The following is an 8,033-nucleotide window of genomic DNA, read 5'->3' on the forward strand; positions in this document are numbered from 1 at the left end:
TAATCCGAGTACTTCGCTCTTGGTTTTCCTGTCTTAGTGTTCCCTCTTGGCTCTTGTACATATTGAGTATTACTCGTCTTTCTCTATGACTAGCCCGATTTTTGTCTGAAGTCTGCGTATCATAGGAGTTTACGTACTCTGTATGTTTCGTAAAATTAACAAGAAACTGACACAGCGCAAAATTATCTCGACATTCAATAAAACTGGCCAAGAAAGTCGATAGCACTGTGAGAGGTATCAAAATTTATGTGGAAAACTGCTTGGAGAGTAAAGTAGCAAGATCCTTATCTGTGCTGTTCGAAAACCCAAAGTTCAACAGCTCAAAAGTATCGTTTGTAATAGATCAAATCGGTAATGAAAGTTGTGTTTTAGAAACAGACAGCCGGCCGCAGTGGCCGAGCGGTTCAAGACGGTTCAGTTTGGAACCGCGCGACCACTACGGTCGCAGGTTCAAATCCTGCCTCGGCCATGAATGTGTGTGATGTCCTTAGGTTAGTTAGGTTTAAGTAGTTCTAAGTTCTAGCGGACTGATGACCTCAGATGTTAGGTCCCATAGTGCTCAGAGGCATAAGAACCAACCAGAAACAGACAAGTAAGCAAGCAGCTCTGAATATGGGTCGCGCAACTGCGGATTGCCAACTTACACATCCTCAGGAACAGCAAAGTGTGCCGAAAAGCACCAGACGGCCGCTGGAACACAGTCCTGCAAAATCCTCTCCCGACAGGAGCCGGGCGCCATTCACAAAATTACTTCTCCACGCAGGAGCTCGGCGACGAATGCCTCTCATTATCTTGCTAACGCTCCATGCCAACAACTGTACATGGAGCGGACGACTCTATGCTGTTGCCAGTGTGACGGGATGCGAACTGTTGCAGAATTCGTGAAAAAGCAGGGAAAAGCACATATAACTTCCCTTCTTTTGCGTACGAGATGCCCAATTTTAAACACGAAGTTGGTATTGAGGTGAAGCAGTGTCTTCACAATTGGTCAACCTTCCGTGCCAAATGCAATATACTGGCTGATCCAAATTTGTAGATCGAATGCAACTCACTCTCTCATCCTTGCTGATAGTACCATGGCATCTTGCACTTTGAAGTACACATGGAAAGGCAGAAATATCGAGCTCAATTATTCTCTGAGGGCTATGGCGTCCACTGAGCACAGAGGATGTGGGTGCCTGTCCAGCGTACAAAAGCCGTCGAGCAAGTTGCTACCTGACTCCTGTAAAACTGTCTGCTTCCCGAGAAGCTGCCCTCTTGAACTGATGAGACTGACTGCCTTCTGCCGACAAAGGAGGCCATAGAGAGGTTTCTGGCAATACACCATCCAAGCTAACTGAACACCAGCCTTTCCTTCCAAGCACATTATTCCAGCATATTCAATCAATTAGCAGAGAAATAGAGGCGAAATGAATTAATAACACAAAGCCATTCCTGACAGTAACTTTACAGTGTAACAGTAACGGCACATTACTCTTCATTTCAGGTTAATATTTGTCGTAAAATACTGTTAAGCCTTTTAAACTGCAATGACCAGTGTGTATATATACTCCGTATGATTGTGTCATAGCTATTAGTATATGATCTGGCACAGAAATGAACGCCTTTCGGAAGTCAATGAAGACTGAATCTACCCACCAACCTACATGTCCTATCTGCAACATTTTGTGCGTGAATAAAGAAAGCCGTTTCCCACTCTCAAGGCGTCTTACCCCACTCAGTGTAGTCCTAGATGTAGCATACGAGCTTCTAACTCACTAAATCGTAATTTTATGCCTCTTTAGACTAAATCGAACAGGATTCTGACAATTTCACCATAAAGTGTTTAACTGAACGCACCTGGCTTATTAGTATTCACCATCACTTCCAAGAACTTTATCTCGCGTATGTGTGGAATTGCATGGGGAGTAAAATGCTATATATTCTTAAAACTATTTATATAACATGTGGACAGTTAAGCCACACTTCACCAGTTGTGCACCATCTTGTAACTCGAAACAGAAGGTTTTTTACCGTGGAAGATATGGTGCTTCCAAATGAACTGAGTTTCTTCAATGTCTACATTTTTACTTGTCTTGAAAATTTCTCTTAGTTTCCAGTTGCTTCTTGTTCAAAATGCATTTAACTTGTAACACGTTTTTCATAACACTTCTTCTTGATTTGATTATGGTACTGATTTTTGAGTGTAATACATTACAGGCAAGATTTTCACGACAGTTACGCTTTTAAATTTCAGTTGAATATTTCTTCCTAGGTACAAAGAACCTCAGCTTTCGGAAGTAATTTTTGTGTTCTCAGAAAAACAATGCGGCACTTAAAAATTGAATGCTATCATTTAAAAACGAATTAAGAAAATGTATTAAACCTCTATTACAGGGTTAGCTAGAGCAAATATCTGGAAAGTGCACCAAGCTACAACACTCTTCCCGTCTTTCTCTATAGCTTACACCTATTTTGCTGAGATTTTTGTATGTCTTGGACGGATATGTGAATATCGCACCCAGTGAAAATGGCACCCAGCCAGAAATCTTTGAAATTCGCACCCAGTTTTGATGGAAGCTACCTGTTCAAGGGCAAAGCCTACCAGCGCCCCCGGGAGTTGCCATCCACGGGAAACTATCCCAGTGCGGCACGGTCTACCTGCAGTCGGGAAATACTCGTCCACTCAGGTGACTGACCGCGTGGGAGTCACTGTCAGTGTGAGTCTAACTTTCGGAGTGCTCAACTCGTTCACCTTGTGCCTCTGTGTCTTTATACGTTCGATATGGAACTGTCAACAACCACCCACTGTAAACTATGTGCCCACTATGATGGTTACTCGTACATAGTAAAGAGAACCAGAGCAGATGGGACTGTGATACGGCGCTGTTCGAAACATAGAACAAGCTATTGCCGAGGAGTGCATAAGAGGGAAGACTGTATCGTGCTTAGTTCAAACGAGCATCACTGTGGGGCACCGGATGACGCTCGCTTAGAAGTACAAAAGACGTTGAACCAGGCGAAGAAGGGATCAAGAGAGGAAGAGTTCGGTGATTTACACAATCGAGGATACGGTTTTCTTACCGAAATGCCAGAACAGCATGCAATGAAGAGGATATAATACATGCACCGGGCCAATTCACACGGCAATCAGAAAGAGCCAGAAACACGACAAGATGTGATCTTCAAGCAGAGTTACTAACCATGAATGATTACAGTTCTTCTCTCTTAAGTGACGACGGCTTTGGAGATAGGATCATAGCTTTTAGAAAAAAAAGCAGTAAGAGAGGTTCTAAAGACTAATCAAGATTTTTTTATTGATGGGACCTTCAAATGATGTAGCAAGCAATTTTCATAAATATATATTATTCATGCAGACATCGGAAGTTCAAGTACGAAACAAACGTCTATCCGGTGGCTTTTGCATTCTTACCAAACAAAAGAAAAGAAACATATATCCGGCTTTTCCGAAATGTTGTGGATGATTTACCAGAATGGAAACTTAATAACAGCACAACTGATTTCGAATCAACTGCGATATCTGCGCTATAAGTTGAGATCCCGTCGGTTCATGTCCATTGCCCTATGAAGAAATCTCTCTGGAGGAAAGTGCAAGACTAGGGACATACTTGCGAATACAAAGAAAACGATGAAGTAAGGCTGCAAATTCGCATGTGTGCTACTCTGCCGTTCCTTCGCCCTGAAGATGTATGCGATGGCTGGCTCCTGATACATTCACAAGCACCGGATATCGCCAAATTTTCTGTTCTTCGATTATTTTGTAGATAGATGTGAAAGGGTACAGTAACGCCCGACATTGAAAATAGGTACAACATACTTCATTATTTTTGTCAGAACAACACATTTTTTTAAATAACTAAATTTCAATTAGTACAGCGAAACCGGATACCAGTGTGGGAAAGAATGACAATTTATTTATTTAATTGATCACATGTGCACTCCCACCAAATAAATCCATACATCCAGTTTGGTGAGATCTGTGAAATGAATGAATGTATGGTCGTCTTCTAACCGCAGATAGTGAATGTGAATATATGATCATCTTTGAGACGATCCTTTGGCCACCTTTGGTGGGACCAAAGAGATGAAATTTACCTGAGCTTTGAGCGCCTGAAATGTGGCTGACCAATACGGTAGCAAGGTGCTCCCCCACTTCAGCAGAGGTGCGAGAGGACCTGAAGAACGGCCAGGTTTCAGCACTCTGCCGCTGGATCTTGTGTTGTTAAGACCTGTCTTATTTGTGCTCCGTAAAGACGAAAGAGTGGAGACATGGTATGCATGTGGAATATTTAAGAGTAGTTTGAAATAATAATTTCTCTATTTCAGGAACTTTTGTGGGGAGAATTAAATGTCAGGCAGGTAATATTAATGTGATCGTAGTCATCTTCGGAAGTGACCAACGGTCACAATGAAACCACGTGTAGCAATAAGTTGAAATACTTCCGTGTGCTTAAGTTAAGCTGAATTACTAGCGTGTGTACAATAAGTTGAAATATTTAAGAAATAGCGTGTGTATACGATAAGTTGAAATATTTAAGAAATAGCGTGTGCAGGACTAGAAATTAGAGACGAGTACTTCCAAGTGGTGAGTACTGTGTGAGTCTCAATCTGTGTATGAGACAAAGGATAAAGAGAAGTACTCATCCATGGTATCAGTTGAGGACTCGCGTGTGTGATGAATATGTTCTTAATATTACTTTGCGTGATATTATTACGTGTGACGCTAGATTCATGCTCTGAGAGAGAAGCAAGGTGAGTCGGCCGTCTATCCAGCAACGCCACTTGGCTTGCATTGCACAGGAAGACGTGCATAGTAGGAAAGTAGAATTACGAAGTGGGGCAGTGTCGTGTGAAACTGGGATAAATATTAATTGAAGTGGGAAAGCTGAAAGTGATAATGTTGTGACTATTCCCTGTGTAGTATTTCATATTGTAGTGTGGTGTATGTCATGTAATTTGGGTATGTGTGGTTTGCATGGGAGAGTAGCGAGGTAGTTTCAAAAGATTAGTGGGTTATGCGTGTTCCTTTTGTACTGCTCGGTCTGGAGGAAAGTTTCGTGATGATGATTGTGAGAGTCGAAGTGTAAGAAATAATAAAAGATCCACCATCCTATCCAGAAAGTGCACTGTAGCGTTAAATAGTTACGAGACCATAAGATAGAGATTCACCAATGTAAAGCCATGCCCACTGGGCGGAATTTCTCATGTGTTATTGTTGTAGGTAATAGAATTTGTGTCTTTAAGTTATAGAATTTATCGGAATAAATAAGATAGTGAAAAGAAAAAGGTTGGTGGCCTTTTCCTTCGAATTGTATGTTGTCATGATATCCAGAATTTATAATGTGTGCGCCAATCATATTCAGAGCGATGGCCACGTGTTGACAAAAGCCGTTAAATAAAAAAGAAAGAAAATGTGGTATTGCCAGTGCGTAGTGAACAGTCAGAGTTCTGTAAATTACTGATAGTCAGATGCGTGTTTCCGTTGCGTATTAGTCATATAGGAGGATAAGTTGTAACTTAATTGTGAGTACTAGAGTTCATGTTACTCGATAAATAAGAATGAATCCACTCGCTTGGCAGACCACTCATCTTGCAGGCCTGACTGCTTGATGCCACAGTATGAGCAAGGCATGTGGGTGCCTCTCAGATGGTTGGAACATGACGAAAACCCGATCAGTCTTTCGAACTGCTACAGACAGCTCCATCGTACCACCAACGCTGTAGAAGATTGGCACAGCAAAATTAATAATCTACTCGGAGAACTGAATCCTAAAATTAATGACGTGATCGAGTGTATTGAGACGGAACCAGAGAACTCGGCATGAGGTCAGAATTAAGTATGGGAGGCAAACAAAAGAAAACAACTTATACTAAACTTGATGAAAGGCTGAAAAAAATAGTAGAAAAATATGAAGAAGATGGCGATATCAGGACTTGTTTGAAAGCAATCTCTAATGTCCAAAGATCTGAATGAAGTCGTATGTTAGTGTTGGACAATATATATGAAACGAACGTATAAAATGTAAATACTCATAGTAACTTACAAATTGAAAAATAAAATATATAATTTAGAAATTAAATACAAAAAAGTAAAAAAAAATTACAAAACCGATTTTCAACACGCCTAAATGACAGTTTGTTATTGCCATTTAGCTAATCCAAATCCTGGACGAAGTGTGACGGGTGTCTGTTTATTACGAAAAATCCACTAACACAAAATTATCACTTCCTATAAGAAACGACGTTTCATGTATGCAGTACCGTGACTGACTGTTTTATATATTTTTTATTTTCTCTCTCACCAATCAGAAAATTTTCACATATGGCCTGTAACGGCAAACATCGTCCATCGCCAGAAACAATGTAAGACATATAAATAGAATTACAAACATATATTTTAGCAATCGCATTTCTTCTACTTGTCAAAAGAATACTTGAAAATAAACGTAAAATAAAGTATGTCTCATAACTACAGATGATATATCATGTATATGAAATGTAAAGTACACAACATGTCGTATAGTGTACGAAGATGAAACCGCCCTGTACAAGGGCTAAGCGTATGTAGCGCTAGGTGTGACGTGAAACGCCGCGTACAGCTAATTTCACCTATATTCGTGCCTAACACTGGACTTTCAGTTAGTATGACAACACGTCTTAGATACATTGCATGTACCACATGCTGATCCATGGCTGCGGACCATATTTTACTTTATGTTTATTTTAAAGTATACTTTGTGAATAAATTCTGTGTTTGTAATTTGGTTTTTCTGTTTTCGATTGTAGTCTCTGAAGATATAGTACTATGTAAAATCATCTAACAGAAAAAATGATCGCTTCTCATAATAAGTAATGTGGCTTTTCAAATCTTATTCGATCATCGCTAGTCCCCTTCACATGTACGCCAAATAAAAGTACGTTTACACGGCCACACGAATTACAGCTAAATGTACGGCAACATTGCCAGCCACTGCTGCCCAGCAATGTTTGCGGCAAAACATTTCCGGGTCAAATGTGTTTACATGAGCCACGCTTTGACCACGTAATGTACAAAAACAAGATAGTGGATGTGAGAGGAGCTTTCCCACATTTGCATTCTACAAGGAAAAAAATTAGTAAGAACAAAAGAATTAGGGCGCCATGGATGCTTTCATTTTTAAAGCAGGCGGACTGCTTCTGAAACTTTAGCTTGTTAACTGATACTAGGAATTTACCTTTTCCAGAATGCTGAAGTCCGATTTCCAATATATCGTTTAAAAGTAATTCATCCGAGAATTGTTAAAACCAATACCACTGTTATGTACTATGTACGAGTTGCGACCATTCAGTTTTCGGCTGGTGGGGGTTGATGCAGAGGTCTGATACTCCTCTTCCAAGAGCTGAAAAAAATACATTTTTAAAAGTTTACACCGGAGCTGCTAGTTATTTAGTGTTGGATGACAAGTTTCGGGCTTTTCCTATTTTCAGATGCCACCTGTTACGAAGAGTAAACTTTGTACTTAGTCGATGCGTCGAATGTGAATAATAAATGTAGCCCATCAGTAACAATATGGTTCAAATGGTAACTAATTACATTTTTTGCATTTAGGATGTGTTTGGTGTGCACAGTTCTACTTATGTCATACCATTTTCATGTATCTCATATCTGTGTTAAAATATGTCACAATTGTAGTTACATCTCACTGTATCATGTTAACATATCTGCTTAGTATATACTTTCCTTAATTGTTGTGCCTTCATTACCAAGCATGCTGTGATTCACATGACAACGATATTTTATATATAATGGAGAAGTTTCTCAATGAACTATACTGTGCGTCACGCTGGTTTATTTATCGTAAATATTATCAAAATTTTGGCAGATGTTGATGCAACAAATTTTATTATGTCTTATGTAATCTTTGATGTGTTCAATTGACTTCACTATTGTATTAATATCAATGACTATATCCAGTGTAAGGCAGTGTTCCATCACATCACAGTTGTACAATAAATATTTCTTTTCGTTTCAGCACTGTTTGAAAGCAAGCATA

The sequence above is a fragment of the Schistocerca nitens genome, chromosome 1 (genome assembly GCF_023898315.1).
Source record: "Schistocerca nitens isolate TAMUIC-IGC-003100 chromosome 1, iqSchNite1.1, whole genome shotgun sequence".
NCBI lineage: Eukaryota > Metazoa > Arthropoda > Insecta > Orthoptera > Acrididae > Schistocerca > Schistocerca nitens.